The following is a 19070-nucleotide window of genomic DNA, read 5'->3' as shown; positions in this document are numbered from 1 at the left end:
GCGTCACGGCCGGGCGCGGGGGGCCCCGGCCATCGGCGGCGCCCGGCCCCGGAGCGGCCGCGGGAGCCGGGGAAAAAAAAAAAAAGGCGAGGAGCGAAGAAGAAAAAAAAGTCTCGGGAGCCCGAGCGCGGGAGGCTTTACCCCCCGGCCGCCTCCTTTTTGTAAGTCCAAGTTGCGAGAGTAACTTTGTGCCTCTTTTGTCTCCTATCTGCAGCGCTCGCAGCGGCCGCGGCTCTCCCACCCCCACCCTCCTCGGCCGCCGGTTTGGGATCTCCCTGCTTCCCCCCCACCCCCCGCCGCCGCAAGATCCCACATAATATAGTGGTAAAGCCCTGCTCCCTCGCTCCTCTCCCTCTCGGAGTTTTTCCCCCCTTTCTTTCTCTCTCTCTCTCTCCCTCTCTCTCCTTTTTTTTTTTTTTTTAATAATATTATTCTAAGCTGGCATGAAAAGTGATTATCCGCGCTGTGATTGGTCCGGTTATCTGACCCGGGGACTGCCAGGAGAAGACAATAGTTTTAGTCAAATTATTTGCCATGGTGACGCTGTCAATCAGGGGTAACCCGATCTGTTTTGAGGTGGCTCCCCGGCTGGGTTGACAGATTGCTCAGATCCACTCAGAGGCGGCCCCGAGAGCTGAGATATTAGCTAGCGAGGGAGAAATTTCCGCCGTGATTGACGCTGCAGGCGCCCATCGGGGGAGAGGGGGAGCGCCGGAGCGCGGAGCCCGGGCCCCTGCCTCTCGCCGTGGGGCGCTGCGGCTCGGCGGGACGGAGCCGCTGCCCCGTCCCGGCTCCCGCTGCCCCATCACGACCCCGCCGCTCCGGACCGCGGGCTCTGCCAGCCCCGGCACCCACGGCTGCGGTGGGGAGAAAAAGCCGCCTCTGGCCCTTGCAGAAGGTTTCTTTCTAAAACGCGTTAGCTTACACCTTTTCTCCCCTCCCTCCCCCCCTTTCCCGGTAACAACTGTCGGAGAGTTTTATAGGGAAGGGGCCTCTCATGTACAATAGAGACCCTGTTCGTGACCTGGGATCCCATTACACGTTGATCGTACCTGCCCGGGAGCTAGGAGGAGGCATGATGACACAGGACCGGGGAAGGATTGCCTCTCCATTAATAGCCGGCCGTGCCCCACCACGCTCCGGTGCGCAGGGCGCCGGCATTTGTGATCGCTGGACGCCGGGCATTTATTTCTACGTGATGGCCAGGAGCGTGTCGGGGTGTTTTATCCAGGAGAGGGACACGTGTAAAAGTCAGAGACACTTCGAGTAATTAAGCGGACTCTTAGCACCCACGCGTGTCCGCAATACATCGCAGTTTTAGTTTACTGACTGTGCGGGGCAGGAAACCGTATCCTTCCCGTCCCTTTCGGTCTACACAAAGTGAAAGGCGAAAGAAAGAGACTGCAAGATAGAAGGTCAGGGGAGGATGGGCGGGTGCGATGCGGTGCCTCCGCGGGAGCGGCACACAGGCTTCGCGGCCGGGCGGGACGGCCGGAACGGCGCCGAGACTCGCCCAGGTGAAGGCGCTCGGGAGGAGGCTCCTGACCCCAAACTCAGGGCAATTTCAATGGCCTTTAATGTTCCCCGTTTGAGGAGAAATAGTAATTAATCCCACGAGCTCTTTCTACGCCATTTGCAGCCCTGACGGAGAGGTCTCTGCAATTGTGGGTTCCTGCCACGGTACCTTTATAGCCGCCCCGGCGCGTCAGGGATTTAGCAAAGCCGCAAGAGACCAGGCTGCGGCTCCCCGCCTAGCAGCCTGACCCTCCCCGGCCGACGGACGGAGCCTCCGTGCCGGCCCGGGCGAGAGTAGCGGACGTCCCTAGGGAAAGCCGAGGCCGGAGCGGCGGCGCTCAGCCCGGCGGCGGCGGATCCCGGCGAGGGGCTGCGCCGGGGCTGCGGCCAGACGAAATGCGGCGGGGGGGAGGGAGGGAGCTAGAGGTGGAGGGTGGGGGCAGCGGATCAGCCCGCGTCCAGCTCCCAGCGTTGTCCGGACGCCTGTGCGTGTCGGCCGCGTACCTCTGTATTTTCTCGAGTGCGCTCCGCTTTGGAATCTGCACGTCCTCCTAACCTGTCCCGAGTGCTGCCGTAAGGAAGCAGGGGAGAGCGGGGAGCTCCCGCCCTGGATCCCTCGGGGACGCAAATTAGAGGCTTCCTTTGCAGGCGCGACATCTGAAATTCGTTTGTAACAAATTCGGGGATGTTGGTGGCGGGTCCGTAAAGCCCCCTTGCATGAATCTCCCTCTTTCCCTTTACAAAATGAGACTTCACCCGCTTAGTGCCTCGGCGCCGGCCGACTTCTGCAGAATTCAAGTTGTGCTTGTTTGTAAACGAAACATCCCGATCTCATCAGCGCTTCCTAACCAACCTATGCGGCTGGATAGTTCGCTGCTGCAGCTGTAGCGGACAGTCACGGGACGGGAGAACCGATCCACTGCAAATGTTACTATGAGCTGAAACGGCGAGAGAAGCACAAATACCCTCTCCCATGCAATATAGCGCCGTTCTGCTTTCTCCCGCGATGGGGACCGTGGCAAGAGAGAAAATCGCTAGCGAGATCTGAGCTGCCCCTCCGCCTCCCCGCTACAGCGCTCTGTCACCCCACGTTTATTAGGGATATACCTGACTTCGCTTCCTCTCCTTCCATCGCATAACCACAGCGGTTGAATCTGAACGGGAGCAGCTGTTCGCCCTAGCCGGAAAGGAGGTGTCAAAACCTGTTGCATGGGCTTAGGTCTGAGAGAGTCTCTTCTTAGCACCTTAAAATGTGAGTATAGAATCTACACGCCAGTCCCCTCCGTGGCGCTTTCGCTTTAGGCTGCCTTAGCCAGGCTGCAGCTTACATGTAACGCTAGTTCACTTCCCCGAGCGCCGGGCAGAGGCAGGACTAGCCCCCTTCTCGAGCACCCTATATCAGTTTGCGTCCCAGAGCAATTGCAAATTAGTGACATCTGGATCCAAATTCTGTGTAACTGCTTTTAACTTTCGGGAAAAGAAAAAAAAAAAAAGTCATCATCTTCTGCTAGAAGAGAGCAGACACTGGCTGCAAAGCCTCGGCGCAGGGCGAGTCAAGTTGCAGTGACTTGCGAGGGGAATCAGATGATCGGCCGAGGAGGTTTGTGGGGTTGTTTTTTTTTTTTTTTGCATTAGCGAAAGCGTTCGTTCACTGCAATAGTATTTCAGAGCAGGAGGCGCGAATCTCCCGCTAACGTCGCCCCCGCCCCGACGGGAACAATTTGCCTGGCCGCTGCCGCCTCTCTCGGCTCAGCGGCGGTGACAGGCTTTATCCGGCCTGACCGACACTTGTGCGCGGTCCCGCTGCCGGCCGGCGGAGAAGCCCGGGGTTTCATCCCGGGGTTTCATCCCGGCCGCGGCCCCGGGGGTGACTCTGCCGAGGGCCCACTCGGGAAGCGCCGCACCCCTTCGCGCAGTCACTGCCGCGCACGAAGCGGCGTGCGAGGTCGTCAGCGACGACACAGTCGTTGTGAAAGATGAATGAAATAAAAAGTCGGTTTTACTGTAATGCTGCTTTTATTAACCGGGACACAGATTACCGGGGGGGAGGAGGGGGAGGGAATGGGAAGAGGAGCGGGGGGAGGAGGGCGATCGTGTCGCTTCCTAGGAGCCTTTCATTGCACGTAGCTGATGTGTGTCCACGAGCGAGTGCCAAAATAACGCCGCAGTTACCTGAAAAGCTCCTTCTCGGCTTTGCCTCGACGGTCTCCTTGCAGACAGCAGCCTGCGTGGGAGACTGGAGGCCCGTTCCCACTGAAGGCAGGAACCGATTCACCCAAACTCCTGTGCCGCATCTTTCCACGGCCTCTGCAGACCCCTTCCATTGCAGAGAGCTTATCCGTCTCACACCGAGCCAAGTGCCGCTCGCCGGGCTCGGGACAAACCCTCCGCTTTGGAGGCGAGAGGCAGGGGGGTGGCTACCCACCTCCCTTCAACCACTCGCAGAAAGCTGAGGACACTCGCGCTCCTGCCAGCCCGGGAAGGGCAGGGAGATGGAGGCTCACGGAGGCTTCTCCGAGGGGCGTTTTTATCGGCGGAGCAGCGAACAAACGATAACCCCCCGCAATCTTCACGTGCCAGAAAGAAACACATCTTCCCCGCAGATGTCCACTTCCGTGGCAAGGACTGTAAGGAGAGAAGCAAATGACAAACAACTCTAAGTTTTCGTTACTTTATTTCATTTAACAATATTTTCTCTTTCCTTCTGGCGCGAGGGCAATATGCTTTCTCCTTAGAACCACTGGACTTTTAAGTAGGCGAGTGCCTGCCGTAATTAACCTGCTACTCATGAATTTATTTCATGAATCCTATCGACCTGTAGCAGATCCTGTGCCTGCCTGCCCTCCAACCTCCGAGCCGGGGGGCGGGAGCTCGGCGGGTTCGCCGGGGCGTCCCGTGCACGCAAGTTTCTCTCCGGTGGGACCCGGCCCCTTCAGGCGGTTAAAGCTCGCCCGGGTCTCACGGAGGCAGATCGTAGCCCTGCACCCCGTGTTGTTCCCCCCTCACGTTATTTATTCACGCATATACCTTTTTCTTTTTTTTTTTTTGGTTTTGTTTTGTTTAAAACTCGGGTATCTCCCATCACAGATGGCACTAAGATCTTGCCCCGACTGAAAATGAAAACACGAGGGAGGATCACTGCGCGTAACTAAATCAAGGCAAACAACAATAGCTGGTTGTTCCCTGATTTGGGGCGAAATGAGTAATTCAAAGCTTTTGCTGCGCGCAATGCGCTGTTCCTCAAGGGGACCGGCCAAGGATTTCAGATATGTAGCGGGTAACTCGATTATGCTAACAAACTCCGCTTGAAAGAAAACGTTGTTGGGCTGGGGGGCGGGGGAGCGGGGTGCTGTGGGACGGCTCGGGGGAGGCGAGCCGGGGCGCCGGCGGGAGCGGAGCCTCTGCCCCAGGGAGCGGCCCCGCTCCCCGTGCCCGCAGCTCCGCCGGTCCTCCCCAACCGGGAGCCGTTTCCCGGCCGGCGGGACCCGAGATGCTCAAATAACATTTTCGAAAGAGATGTTTTAATTAGGAGAGTGGGGCCTGATGCGACGTGACTGTCTGAGCTGGCCTCGGTGAACCTTTCCGCCATCCCCTCCCGGCCGCCCCCCGGTGAAATGGGACTCCGGGGGCGGCACTGTGTCCCCAGTTCAAGGCGCTGTAACCTCCCACTCTCCCCACGAAACCGGATAGCCCCCCCAACCGGCTAATGCGGCCGGTCCTGATTACCTTTATATTATCCCCTCTCAATCTGGGGCGCGGGGTTCCGAGTTTTCACTTTTACTATCAACACCCTCCCGCCCGTTACCCCCAGCATGGATATTTATTTGAGGGTTGTGTGCGTATTCGTGTCCCCAGCCCACAGCCAGGCTCAGATCCAGCGGAGGGGACAGCCGCCCGGGGCACGGCTCGGAGGAGTGGGGAGTGGGGGGCCAGGGGGCGAGGGTGTCCCGGGCCGGTGCCCACCCAGCCCCCGCGCCGCTGCCGGCTGCGGGGACCGCCTTACAGATGCTTCGCGGCACAAGGGGAGTCTCTCAGCAGACAGCGTACAGCTTACAGACAAGACAACAACAACAACAAAAGGCACATATGGTTAAAATAAGGAGAGAGAGCGCGCTTTCTGCCTTGGGGGATTGGCAGTAACGAGCCAGAAATGCAGGGCATTGAATTTAAACTTCTGGTGGGCTTCTGCGGGATTGACAACTTAAATCACACTACAAGCATCAATTTGACAATATTTGTAAACTTCTTGTTTCCAGGGATCTTCTTGATCAGAGATAGACCAGGTTGGTATGAGCTCGAGCCACGAAGGTCTTTTTCGTTCCCCCCCCCCCCCCGCCCTTTCCCCTCTTCCGAGTTGATGAATAGCGATCAGGTTTCTTTTAATGGCTGCCCCCTATTCTCACAGCCTCCCACAACTAACCCAAGAGCCTGTTTCCTCGACCTCAGTTAATTCCGCTGATTATTCCAAGATGATGAGGAAAGCACGAAGATTGTTCACTGTTCCTACCGATTCAAGGCATTTTTGTTGCCATCTCCATCCCTGGTGCATGGGGATTTGACCGGGGAGTATTTTTAGGAACAGGCTGCCCTCCCTCCCCAGGCAGCTGACAACTTCGGGGTCTCGGCCATGGTCTTGCCGCTCCGTGGGTACGACTCCCCCTTCTTCTGGGGTGCGGAGGGCCAAGCACAGGCCCCGGGCGTCTCAGGGCGGGGGCACCGCCGGTATTTCGGCGGCCGCTCAGGTGGCCGCGGCGCAGGTGAGCCCGGCGCGCCCCGCGGCGCTGAGACCCCACGCTCCCGGGGGGCCGTGGGGCGCGATGCCTGAAGGGGCGAGGGTTGGGGGGGGGCGAGAGAGGGGGGGAAAACCTCCGTCCGCCTCCTGCAGCCCCCGCGGGAATTTCGGCTCCCCCTCAGGAATGAAAGCGGCTCCCCCGGCCGCGGGCTGAGCTGAGGTCGGCCCCACGGTGCCGGAGGGGGAGATCCACTCCGAGAGATTTCACTAGAGGGCTCTAATACTCAGGTCCCGTCGCTACTGAGAGAAAACAAGGCTTCGTCCTTAATATCCTCGAGTTTTCCGGATAGATTCAGCCTGGTAAAGTCTGCCCGGGTATTGTCAAAGGTGGCTGAGGTACCTCATCACCGTGGCAAGAAATCCTTTGTCGTCTTAATGAGAGCCACCTCCTACACTGCCCTGCCTGTCAGTGAGCAGAGCTGGTGCATAATGGTACGAGAGGGTTTTGGGGGAGATCACACTCTCTTCTGTACCCATCCCATGGCAAGAGAAGGAAGAGCAATCCCTCAATAAAACAAAGCTCTCATTTTACGGTAGGCCTCAGACACAGGTACCCCTGTCAAGATGAGGGAGCATGCACTATTTACAGATATGTAAATTTTTCCCCCCCCTTCACTATAGCAAGAGGTTGCATAAGTTCTTCCATGGTCGATGGAGTGCAGTGTGCCCATAAACACATCCATCGTTTAAATTCTGCAGGACTGAGGCAAGCTGAAATGTAATGTGGTGTTAACAAGTAATACACACAGAGTTACTCATGTCAAACAGCACTGACTGTTTTAACTGAAATCCACTCTGTTTGGGTTTTGGGTTTTTTTTTTTCCCCTTTAAATAATTTGCTTTTGGGAATAATTAAAAACAAACAACACAATATCAATTAAAACCAAACCAATTATTAGTTGTAAGGTAACCTTCATAAGATTTCAGAACACATGCAGTTTAACTCCCTACAATTTTTGGAATAAATAAGTTACCTTACTTATAGGAATTTGGAAGTGGAATTTAATTTGGTTGTCTATTTTGCAGTTCTATCAGAAGCTCTGAATACAGAGCAAAACTGCAGGAAAAGTTTTATGGAAAGCTGGCTAGTTTAGATAATTTAACATTAGTTTAAAGCTGATCAACTTTACAGTGGAAAATTTGTTACTCCTGAACTTGTGACAATTTTCTGTATTTTCCTCTGTGGATTATTTCTGTCTCCTTTTTATTGGGTTAATTCTGTCTTTGTCCTTTTGAGGTCTTCTCTCCTTTATTTCATAGGTTCTTGAGTCAGCTCAAATACACCATGGATCCTTTAATTCCCAAAAAACCATAAACAACCCTCTGCTCATCAACATGTAAATTAAACAGACTTGGTATCCATTCTTTTTTTTTATTATTATATTTTTTTAAAAAAAATTGTCATCAAGAGGTTATGACTAGTCTAAGATTGACTTTGCTGCTTACTTATGCTAAGTGTCCAGTGAACATGGAATTGGTTTCAGTTAAGCCGCTTCAGCAGGGAGGACTAAGGCTCTATACTTTACTGGTTAAGAAACAGTCTTCTACTGGGGTACCACACCTAGATTCTATTTCCTCCAACAGCCTAGTCGCGTGCAAGGTAAGGTGTGTAAAGGCATTTCATCTCCACTGGAAGTAGATGCCAATGGCAGCAAACACTGCCATTGCACAGTGCAAGGAGAGGGCATGGGGTCAAGCACCAGTTTGTCCCTTAGCAGGCTCCCAGGCACAGCTTTGGCCTTCATCTCTCTAAGATGGTGCTTGGGCATGCTATGCACACCAAGGATCACTCCCACTAAAACACACTTAGTTTGACTCCCTCTATTCTGCACTACTGCAGTTCTCCAACACTGTCCCAGAAGTTTTTGCAGTCCCAGGAACCCTCCCATGCTCTCAGTCCACACTCTCCTTTGGTCTTCTGCTATGAAAATACCACCTGAATAATTTGCAGTGCATCCCTTGCATTGCCTCCCATACTCAGAACTGCAACCCCACAGGAAATAATTATTCTTTTGAACCACAGAGGCACCACTCGGGATGCAAGCACCTCATAACAAATGTCACTTAGCCTTAGGGCCAGAGAAGGGCTCCCAGCCCTGTTTGACTTAGCTGCAGGGACATAGTTCAAACATCTTTGCAAGACGGGACTTAACTTCCCACCTTCTTGAGAGTCACTGCTTCTTCTAACAGAGTTTAATCGCTGCTTACGTAATTTTTAGCTGTTTTGTTCTTCCCGTAAGTTGCAGAAGAAGCCCAGATAGTAGGCAGAGGGCTGAAGACTGTCACTGAGTGACAGTGAGCTGCAAAGCACGGGATTCTTGCATAACTATCTCTCAATTTTTCTGTATCTGCTACCTGCCACAGAAAGCGATCAGAAAATTATTCTGATGTGTATTTATATATGTATAGCTGTTTAATCAACATTTGTTTAAATTTACTTGATGAAAAACAGATTATAATTTTTTACATTTGAACCCTTTCTTAAACAGTAGGATAATCACATCGGAGTAATGTTACCTGATAAACATTTCCTTAATTGTGAAGCCTTCTTCAGTCACAGAAGAGAGGTGGTGGGAGAAAGGCACAGAGTATGAGATAAACTGGACAAAGCCCAGGAAGAATTTTACAGAACAAAAGGATTTTTTTTTCTGATCAGCATTCTGAAACAAATACAGTTGTGGGTGAGGGTGATGTGTTCCTGTTTCTTTTCTAGTGGAAGGAGGTTGGCAGCAGAATTTGGCATGCATTGAAGAAGTCTGGGAACTGGGCCTTACAGTCATCGTAAAGAAGAGAGCTTCAGCTTCCAAGAAGAGAAGAAAGTAAAGAGGTATAATTGGGTGAGTTACATGAGTTATGATGTGGAAGCTGTAGTGTAATGAGCATGTTTAATGCACATAAGGGAAGGAAAAGTGCTCAGTGCCAAATTGAATGCCAGACTTGTGGCTGGCAGAGCTAAGTGAGTGGTATGAATTCAGCGAGGAGAGGGCTGTGCCTGAAAATGGTTCTCTTAATCCATCAAACTGTTCTTTGAGACGTTTGAATAGAGAGTACAGAGATGAGGCCATCAGTTTAAGGGATCAGGGCAGAAAGAATGAACAAAGACTGCAAAAGAAAAGAACCGAACATTGTCCCAGCAATGTCTCAGAGAAGGTTGTAGATATTAAAGATGATCCTGGGATTGCTGGAGGCTAGCCCAGGATAACTGCAGTGATCTCTGTTCTCAAATAAGACAAAGTCTTCAGCTAGGTGAGAGACTCCTGGAGGGATGGGAGAGTATGAATTTCACTGATAAGACGTCTCTTTCCTCCACAGCTGCAGGATGTTTGAGGACACTATGTCATGGGGGATGGTTTCATCTGGGGAGACTTCAAGGAGACTGAGTGTGTCTGTGCTTACCTCAAAATGCTCTGTGTCCTGAGGCTACAGACAGGGAGTAAGAAGCCAGGAGCTATTTTTATTTTCACCAACTCATTCGCAAAGGTAATAGCTGTATTTTTTCCCTCCAGCTGAGGAAGGTTCAGAAAATATCTATTGGATGAATAAGCCATGGCCAACTCCAAGGCAGAAGTGTGCAATATAAATCTAAACCACATTGGTTACATTCAGGTAATTAGAGGGCTTTTAGTTGTTTGTTTCATATTAGTGAGTAATTTGGCTGAGTGATTCAACCCCACATGACAAAAACTTTTATGTAAATGAGTGACGCATCATTGACAGAATTTTGATAACACCTATGGACCTTGTTCCCATCCTGTCAAAGATGCTTTGTATTTACCATCACTAACTATGCAGTCTATTTAGCCTTGTAGCATGTGTCCAGAAAATGAAAGATTTTTGCTAGACTCCTACCCTAGCTATGTAGTAGAGGAAGTGCCCTGAGCTCGCAGAAGTTAATGGAGACAATCCCAACAGGTCTGTGAGCTCTGGATTGGTGTTCTTAAGAGGTTGCAAGAGTAGAAGAAAAGAGGATTTGGCATAAAATAAGGAGTAGAAGGAGGCTTATGGAAGTAAAATTTTGAAATCTTTCAATCGTGTTGATGAACGTCTTACGGTATCTTCTAATTAGGCCTCTGGCACAGAGAGTGGCAGACCACCAGGAATGGCACAGATCTTGTCAGTATTGTAGGACCGATATTTTCACAAGGAGGAACTGTTCCTGAACAATACAAAAACCTTTTGTCTTCAATCTCAGGCAGGCTTTTAGGAAGACAAGTCACATTATTATTAATTGTGACTCTTTTAAATTGATTCTGTTCCTTGGGGACAAGAAGATGAACATTTATCTCTCTGGTTATGTCTTTTAGAATTTTCTAAGAGCACCAAAGAAGTGTAAGATCTTGTTCCTGGTGTATATTTCCCTTGGGGTAGTCTTTCAAGAATCCAAAGGTGTTGAGATATGGTTGATATTATGTAACCTTCAACACTAAAGCAGATGTACATCATCCTTCTTCTTTTGAGAAGTCTTATTTGATCTCTGGAGACCCATAATGTGATCTTCTCTCAATCATTTTGAGCATAAAGGGAACTTTTCCAAGGCATTATGGAAGCAGCAAAGTTTAAATGATCATTGCATGTAGAGTTTGATGAAGCAGGCACTTTTCCTGCCATACATTAAATAAACAACTAGTTACTGTGCACTATGTGGTGATGCAGGCTGATAATCTGCTGCTGAATAATATGATGTCATGTCAGGACTTGAACAATTTCCTTATATAGTCCTCAAGAAACAGATTTTTTTTCCCCCACATCTGAAAACTCCCAGGCAAGTATGCAACCAATCAAATCTTGCACAGATGCTAACACCCAGATGTGTATGTTTCTGTGTGGAAGTAATCTGTAGCTAGCAGAACTCTTGGATAGCGAAATCCTGTAAAAATACAGATTAGGCACACATAAGTTAAATATGTCTCACTAGCATGCCAAGAATTTATAGTTTTATGAAATCTGTTAGGTACAGAACTCTAGATATTTCCTTCTAAAACCTTCCCATTAATGTACAAAAGGGAGAATGTAGATTTCTGTAATAATCAGCAGAACCTTCCCATTTCATGTAAAACAAACCAAAAGAACCACATGAGCATACTTCCAAGGGCCAACTCTTGTCATCCAAACTTCCATTAAAAGTTAGCACTTTAGTAATCCTATCTTTTAATGATAAACTCTACAAAGAACCCATGCAATTTAGCAATAGTAATGAATAGTAGGTTTGCACATTGGGTGGAACATTTTGAGTAAAACTGTCCAATATTTGCTAAACTAAAAATCCAGCAGTACTGGATTTGACCATTTAGATTGACAACTCTAGATTTATAACGGAGATGAGAGAGAGTGCAAATGGCAAATGCAGATAAAACTTTTATTTTTAAAACAAGAAAATACCTTTATTTGAAGGGACTTGTTTCTTTTTTGGCTTGATACACCTTATATTCTCAGTAAAGTAGGAGGAGCTATTTTAAAACCACGGAGCCACAGAAGGTCAAAATCAGATTAAAACTCAGAGTTTAAACTCAGGGTAAATACTTGCAGGAGTTCAAGCCTTCATTCCTTACAAAGCTTCCATGTAAGTCAATAGCTTATCAGACAGTGAAAAAAAAGGAAAGATTTCTCTTTGTGTGCCTTGGTGTGTTGTACATGGACATACATATATGTACGCATGCACTCATACATGTACATACACGCACACGCACACACACACTTAATCTTTTTATAAATATGTCCTGGATTTTCTTTGCTTCTTCTCATTAGATTAATAGAATTTTGCTGAAACAAAGACTTCTGAATATTGCTGCATCAGATTTATTTCTTTGACAAATGCTGAACTGTGCGATAGAGTTGACAAGCACACCTTGTTGTGGTGGAGCTACTGAACATCTGGAACAAACAAGCAGAATATACTCCTTACTGCTGTGCAAGTTAAATTCTTTCACTTCCACCTGATTTGTTGAAAAATTTGGTAGCAAGTTAAGTAAATAGTATTTAGATTTTCTGTAACACCTTCACTGATGACCCATGATTTTACATAATTGGTGTAAAATCAACTTGAGGGAAGAAGGCCAGTGAAGGAGTCAAAAGAAAATAATACATGTTGCTGTATCCATTTTCACAGAAGTGAAACATAACATAGAAGCTTTTTTGACTTCTCTTCATATTCCCCACTGCCTTGCATTCTATTAATAGAGATAAGTGCTTATTAGAGATAATAAGTGAGTATCTTCTCATTAGTTAAAATCTACGGCAGCATATAAAGGGGAAAAGGGCCATCTCTTCCCACATGCAAAGTACTAAGTACTCATATTCACCTGAGCCCCTTTTTGCTTGTAGAATATGCCCTAACAAATAAAAGAGAACCTACACCAAACCCCATGAGAGCCAGTGGGAATTGGTTTTCTCCATGTGTCTGAGTTCCTTGGAGAAAGGAGTCCAACCTAGATATCAACTTCATACGAAGAAGATTCACCCTGTTGGACATGTCAAAGTACAGATTAGTCTGAATTGAGACACTAGCACTGAATTAAAACCAATCAAATCGAGTTCTGAACTCCGGAGTTGAAGGGCAGATTAATTTAATTCTGGCACTCTCTTTATCTGTCTCCAATTCAGAGACACAACATGGTTACCTGAACCGCTGTCTTATTTGTGTGAGGCTGAACAACCTTGCCTGTGAAACCTTCCTTTCCTTCCCTCACTCCAACACTGTGTATACTTCATGGACAGATGGTCACTGGCAGATCACATTACTTTCTGGGTATCTCCTGAGGGCTGTTCAACCTTGGAAACAAAAAGGAGCAAGGGAGAGCTGCCAAGTCCATTTGCTTCATGTGACTCCCCACTTCAGTCACACATGCAAGGGCCTTGCCTCTTTAACCTGGGCAGTTAGTGCCTGGGTTTTCTCTTCATATGTATTCCTCTAAAACTGAACCATGGACTTGAGAGGAAACAAGCTTAATATGCCATGTGCTTCCTATTTGTTGAGGGTATTGATGCTGAAGCTCTGTTGGCATGCTAAAATGTGAACACTTTTACAGTGTAACAGGTTATAGAAGCTGCTCTTGATAAATTCCAGTAATGGCATTTTACACTCCACGTGCTCCTTCCTGTGAATGACAGATTGCCGCTGTAGTAGGGCTCCAAAGAAGCTCCTGACAAGGGTGATTCAGCATACGAAGAAAGCAGAACATGTGTCTAATTCAGTGTTTCTACATTCCCTATCGCATTTACACTGGACTGCAATGTTCTCTCTGATGTGCCAGAGCGAGGAAAAAACCCTCCGTTCAGTGTTAAGTTAGACATTCCTTAATACCACCAGAGTCTCTGCTGATGCAAACCTAAAAACAAACATATGGATGTGTTTACTTCTCTTTGACTCTCAAATGATTCTAAAGGTATATGAAGAAGAAGTTCACCAGATTTTTTTGCTGTTAGCTGGGCAATAGTAAAAGGAGCCATGGCAGATAGAGGTAGATGCTGTGACTTGTTGGGAAGAAGGGATTAAATAATCTGTTTTAGTAACAGCTAGAAGTCTTTGTGTTGAAAACAGAGTAACTAGGTAAAAATACTGACTCATATTCTGTATTCTGAAGGTGCTTTTTGCAAGAAGGCAGTTCAAAACCTTGCCCAGTAGGACTTCTCCAGGCATAGAAATCATTGCTGGACTTAAGATTTTAGTGGAACCAATGGGAACAAAGTTCAAAGATACAAATATATAATTGTTTGTGATTTACTAAATACCTAAAGCATGCATCATTATCTCCTAAATTCTCTCTAAAACTAACACATAGATCCAGTTGTAAATAATAGAAACACTGTGCCTGATTTAGAAACATGAAGAATAACCTAAACATTTCTCAAATGCACATTTTTGACTTTTTCACATCTCTATTTTGTGGTTTATTCATCAGCATTCAAGGTTGATGTAGAAGATTCCATTTCAAGTTTTAACTTAATGGCTTCATTTAAGAAACTGGAGAAAAGAAAAGTTATATGAAGTAAATGTTACATATGATTTGGCAAAGCACTTCCAGGAATTCCATAAGGAAGAGTTAAAAAACCGCCCAACAACAAGCCCCACACAGTCGCACAGTTAGTAGCAACAAGTAGTTACCGTCTAAAAGTACACACTTTTCAGTCAGTCTTGGCTGGTGAAATGTAGAAGCTTAATGTGGATTACACTTTTTAAATCTTTCAACATCAAAAAATAGAAGAGATGTAGTGTGTTTTTATTTCAAAGTGCTTTGCATGCAATCTCAAGATAAATGGGAGAGACTGATTGTGTTTGTACCTGTGCCAGACGTTGTCATTAGATATTGCTGTTTTGTTTCATCAGCCAGATGAACTTACCCAGGGACATCGATCAGATACCTACATTTAAAAGAACACACTGTCAAATTAGTGGATAGAAAGAGCACATTATGAGAGAGAAATTGTCTGGTGAAAGATTTAAAGACTGACTCACTTGTGTTTTGTTTCATTAAATGTAGGGTAGCCCCTTTTCATTTTCCATTTAGCAAGAACATTCATGGACTCCATTACAACTCCTTATAACAAACTAGCTGGCTTGGGATACACACAAACGTCCTTGGAAAAAGTACAGGTCCCCTTCTTACAGATTCTAGATTACCTTAAAATGTGAGGCCTGGACTAGGCAACCACACTGGCCTTCATGAAGAGACTCCCATGTACATCGGTAGGTCTCATGGCTGCAAAGTTGCTGGATGTGCTGGAGGAGCCTTCCCAGGTGGCCTGGTAGGTGATTGCTTTCCCAATGGGAGGGCTTGGGATGGGGAGGAGGTGCATGTGCCCCTTGACAGGACACAGAACATATTCTGATGGGGAAAACACAAAAAGCCCTAGGAAAACTACCCATGTGTTGTCTCTCCCCTCCTTTTTCTTAGATGTTCTTGGAAGATAAACTTGATTGCTGCATGTAAAGTCAAGGAAGCAACTCATGGTGGTGATGGAGGGGGTGAGGATCAGGGTGGAGAATGAAGGTATGTGAGCACATGGGAGTTAGGGGAGATCCAGATGAGTAGGAAAAGAAAAAGGAACAGGTATTAGAAAAAGCTTTGGAAGTTACAGCTGACAGCATTTAATCTTTGTTTTGGTAACATTGGGTAATGTTATTCAGGTTGGCTAAAAGCCTTTGGTCTTCAAAAGAGTTTGTCAAAGCTTAATTTTATAAAGAAGAATGAACAAAATGCACTTTAAACACCTTGTGTTTTGTGTCTTTTAAGTCTTTGTCTTAGTGGCAATTTCCTGCTGTCTTATTTATTATACACTAGGTGTTTCTAGACAGAAAACCTGCTGTCTACTTGATACCTATGTGATATCCAGCTATTTCCCTCTATGTGTGTATTTTTGTACATATCCTGAACAATGAGAGCAGGCCACTGCAACCCCAGGCAAGAGCTACACAACTGAGGGACCTCTGTGAATTTTCATTTCGGTGGCAAATGCTGAAAAGCACTTGCCTAGTGTTATGAGGAAGCCCCAAGGTGGGGTGCCTTGGGAGAACCATCTGAGTATAAGTGCAGTCTTTCCCCACATGTGTTTGTCTGCTTGCTGCCCTTTAAGTAGCAAGACATAATGTCTTTGGTGCAGATCATGGTCAATGAGCACAAAGTGCCTCAGCTGCATGCTGAGGTCATGCTTACTTTCAAGCCCCACACCTTAGGTCTCTTGAAGCTAAGCAAGGAGGTATGGAAATGGTTCATGGCAGGTTTTCACCCAGCACAAACCCAGTGTTACTAGTCTTATACTTAATCTTATTAGCCTTTATTGTCATTTGCATGTTGGAACACCAGTATATGCTTCTTGCTGTGAGGAACCCTGGCAAATGGGCCACCCAGTGTGCTGAGCAGGAGCACCCCAAAGCTTGGTAGTACCCAGACAGTTGCTCTTCCGAAGCCAGACTTCATGGCTCAAACTCACACTTCATAGAGCAGGTGCTCTGTATAAATTGTCAGCTTTGAAACCCAAAACTTCCACACCTAGCCTACACCATAAATCAAGCTTTGGTGCTACTTTCCAGTCAGCCCCATTGCACAAGTAGTCTGATTTAGTTTCATGGGAAAGATATTTTTTTGGCTAAAACAGTGTTTTTACGTGGAGTGGGGGATAAACAGCATTATGTTGTTAATGAAGTGAAAGACTATGAGATGGTAAGAGAGAGGCAGAGGGAGTACAGGTGCAGTACCAAATCTCTACCTGGTTGTCTCAGCACCTGGTCTTGGTGCCTGGATTCCCTCACTTTCAGATCTGCAGCAGCACCCCAATATATCAGAATCTCCCATGGAAGCTTTCATTCCTCATAATCGAAAAGACATTTCCAGTAATGCATGCAGAATATCGCCCTAGGTCTTTTGAGAGTGAAAAGAGCCCCCCCCCCCAAATGTACTGTACCATCCATGATCCCCAGAAATGTTAATTCATCATTAAAATTATCAAACAGTAAATGGTTGAGAGGTATTATTACAAACTTGAAGGATTTCCTTTGATTGTTTAACAATCTTTGTTTTCATTTGAGTCATCTATTTTTTTCCTTTTACAGTTTTGAATGCTGCATCTTACCATATGTGAAATGTTTCTTAAAGGTGTCAAAGTGACTTGTCATGGGTTTGGAATGAGAACTAAATTAAATGTCCATACTGTAGCATACTTATATAAATAATGAGATATTCCAGTATAAACCATTCATTTGGCAGTCATTTCTACATCAGCAAGTACTAAGTGCTATAGAATTCCTGCCTAACTTTGACACATGCAGAGAAAATCAGGAAGGAAAATGTGTGTGTTTAGAATTTTATAGAAAAAGACAGCCCCTTGTAGTCCGTTGCCATGAAAGTATTTCTAGTTTTTTTGGAAAGAGTGCAAGAGGTTTAACAAAATGCTCTGGATTCACAGCACAATGCTGGAGCATTCAGCTGCCTCCCACCGCACTCCAAAACTTGTTTCCATAATTTAGAAACAGAGAGGGTGGAAATGGATAACAAAGTCATTAACGAGCACTGAGAATGATTTATTATGGGTGATACAGTGTTGCTGCTTTTAAGAAAAAAATACATTAAATAAAAATTCTTCATAAAATAATAATAATAAAAATCTTTCCTATTGAACATTGCACAGAATTCGCTTTATTAGTGTATTATATCACCACATTGCCAGGTCTGGCATTTCTCATACAAATAATGTTTCAAAGTGCTAGCAAGGCTTGTGGGCTGCAGTGCAAGCCATGTTAGGAATACTGCTTTTACAGGAACACAACAGTAGCGAAGCTCTTTTTGCTGGGGTTCTGGAAATAGTTAGCACTGGAGGACCCTTTTATCTTGCATCAGCTTTGCAAACTTGCAATGCACCAGGCTAACAATAATTAAAACATGATAACAGATACTTGGTACTACCAAAATGTCTTTTCAACTGCCTAGCTGCTTTAAGGCGATTTTTAGGTTACAAGTCTTTCTCACCTTGTCTTCTAGGTAAATTTTATCTTCAGACAAGAGGCATCTGATATCTGTTAAAATAGAGTCCAGATTTGATGGCAGCAGGCCTAGGGGGTCCACCTACAGAAGAGCATGTTGCAGACCCCTAGGCTGTCAGAGGTGTTCAGTCTGGCCCAAAGTGACCATGGAACTTTCTCACCACTAAAGACACCCTTTGAGTTTAGGTCTGGCCCATGGCGGTTGTGACACGAGAGGGAAATTTTGCTGGCACCATGTATGGGATAGCTGTCTGTCTGTCTTTAGATTTGCACATGATTCATCTCTGAAAATTTCAACCAATGCCTCCAATGACCTTGGAAATCTTTCAGGATTAAGAAATAAATAAGCAACCCATTCCAGTATTTGCCTATGTCTCAGTTACTTAAAAGATTAAAATAATTTGGCATGTGGTGGAACGAAAGTTCATGAATGTAGCTAACAGCTCGTGCCTTTTCAGAGATCGCTCCATGTAAATGCAGAAGTGTTTCCAAGCAATTTACAGGTACATTGCAGTTAGCTTCTAAACCATGGTTAGTTACATCACATGCTTTCAGCAAATAATATAATCTAGTGTCAAAATAAGATCATTGTATGTTTTTTATTACAACCAATAGCTGAGGTTTACAGGCAGGAAGCACTAGCCTTCTACTGCACTCCTCACAACTGTGTCCTCAGCCTGTCATGAAGAGAAAAAGTTGATCTGTGGTGCCCAGCAAGGGCAGTGGTGTGCCTACACACCCACAGGTGGCCTGAGTGTAGCATAGAGGAGTGCATGATGGCACCAGGCACCCCAGATAAGAGTGCAATAAAGAGGAAATTTGCTAGGTGTTAAATTGGACTCAAGACGTATGTTGGGATAGGAAATACTAGCTTCTTACATTCTGTTTGGCATCCTTAATGTACCCTTGCAACAACACAGAGGGATTTTTTTTCTTTCCTTCTGTCTACTAGGGATAATTTACTGACAGTTCATTGCTCACTTGGCCATGGCTTGTGTAGATTTCATTAATTAAACATTCATTTCTGTGAGGATTATAGAACTGTGTGGAGCAAAAAAGTTGCTATGAGCTTTTTGCTTAAAATCCTCTCTGACAGGCAATCTCACTAAGCATTCCCTGATCTGAACTCTGTTGGTATGGCTTAAGAATATGTACCAATAACTCAAGAGCACAAATGTGTCAAGGAGTTGCAATTATCCTCAAAACAAACATTGCAAAACAAAAGGAAAAAAAGGGAAAAAGATAGACACAAGCTAAGCCATATGTTATGGAACTCCAATTTACTTTTTT

At 46.4% G+C, this 19070-nt stretch overlaps 1 long non-coding RNA gene across 1 annotated transcript; it reads left to right on the top strand.

The window, feature by feature from the left end:
• Nucleotides 1–9129: 9129 nt before the first annotated feature.
• On the top strand, nt 9130–17925 carry LOC311189830. Its single transcript, XR_014617178.1, has 3 exons — nt 9130–9144; nt 9814–9913; nt 17779–17925. It is a non-coding gene; the product is annotated as an uncharacterized lncRNA (long non-coding RNA).
• Nucleotides 17926–19070: the final 1145 nt, after the last annotated feature.

Source organism: Gallinula chloropus, assembly GCF_964237585.1.
Source record: "Gallinula chloropus genome assembly, chromosome: 3".
Taxonomy (NCBI): Eukaryota; Metazoa; Chordata; class Aves; order Gruiformes; family Rallidae; genus Gallinula; species Gallinula chloropus.
This window is presented reverse-complemented; position numbering and strand designations above follow the sequence as displayed.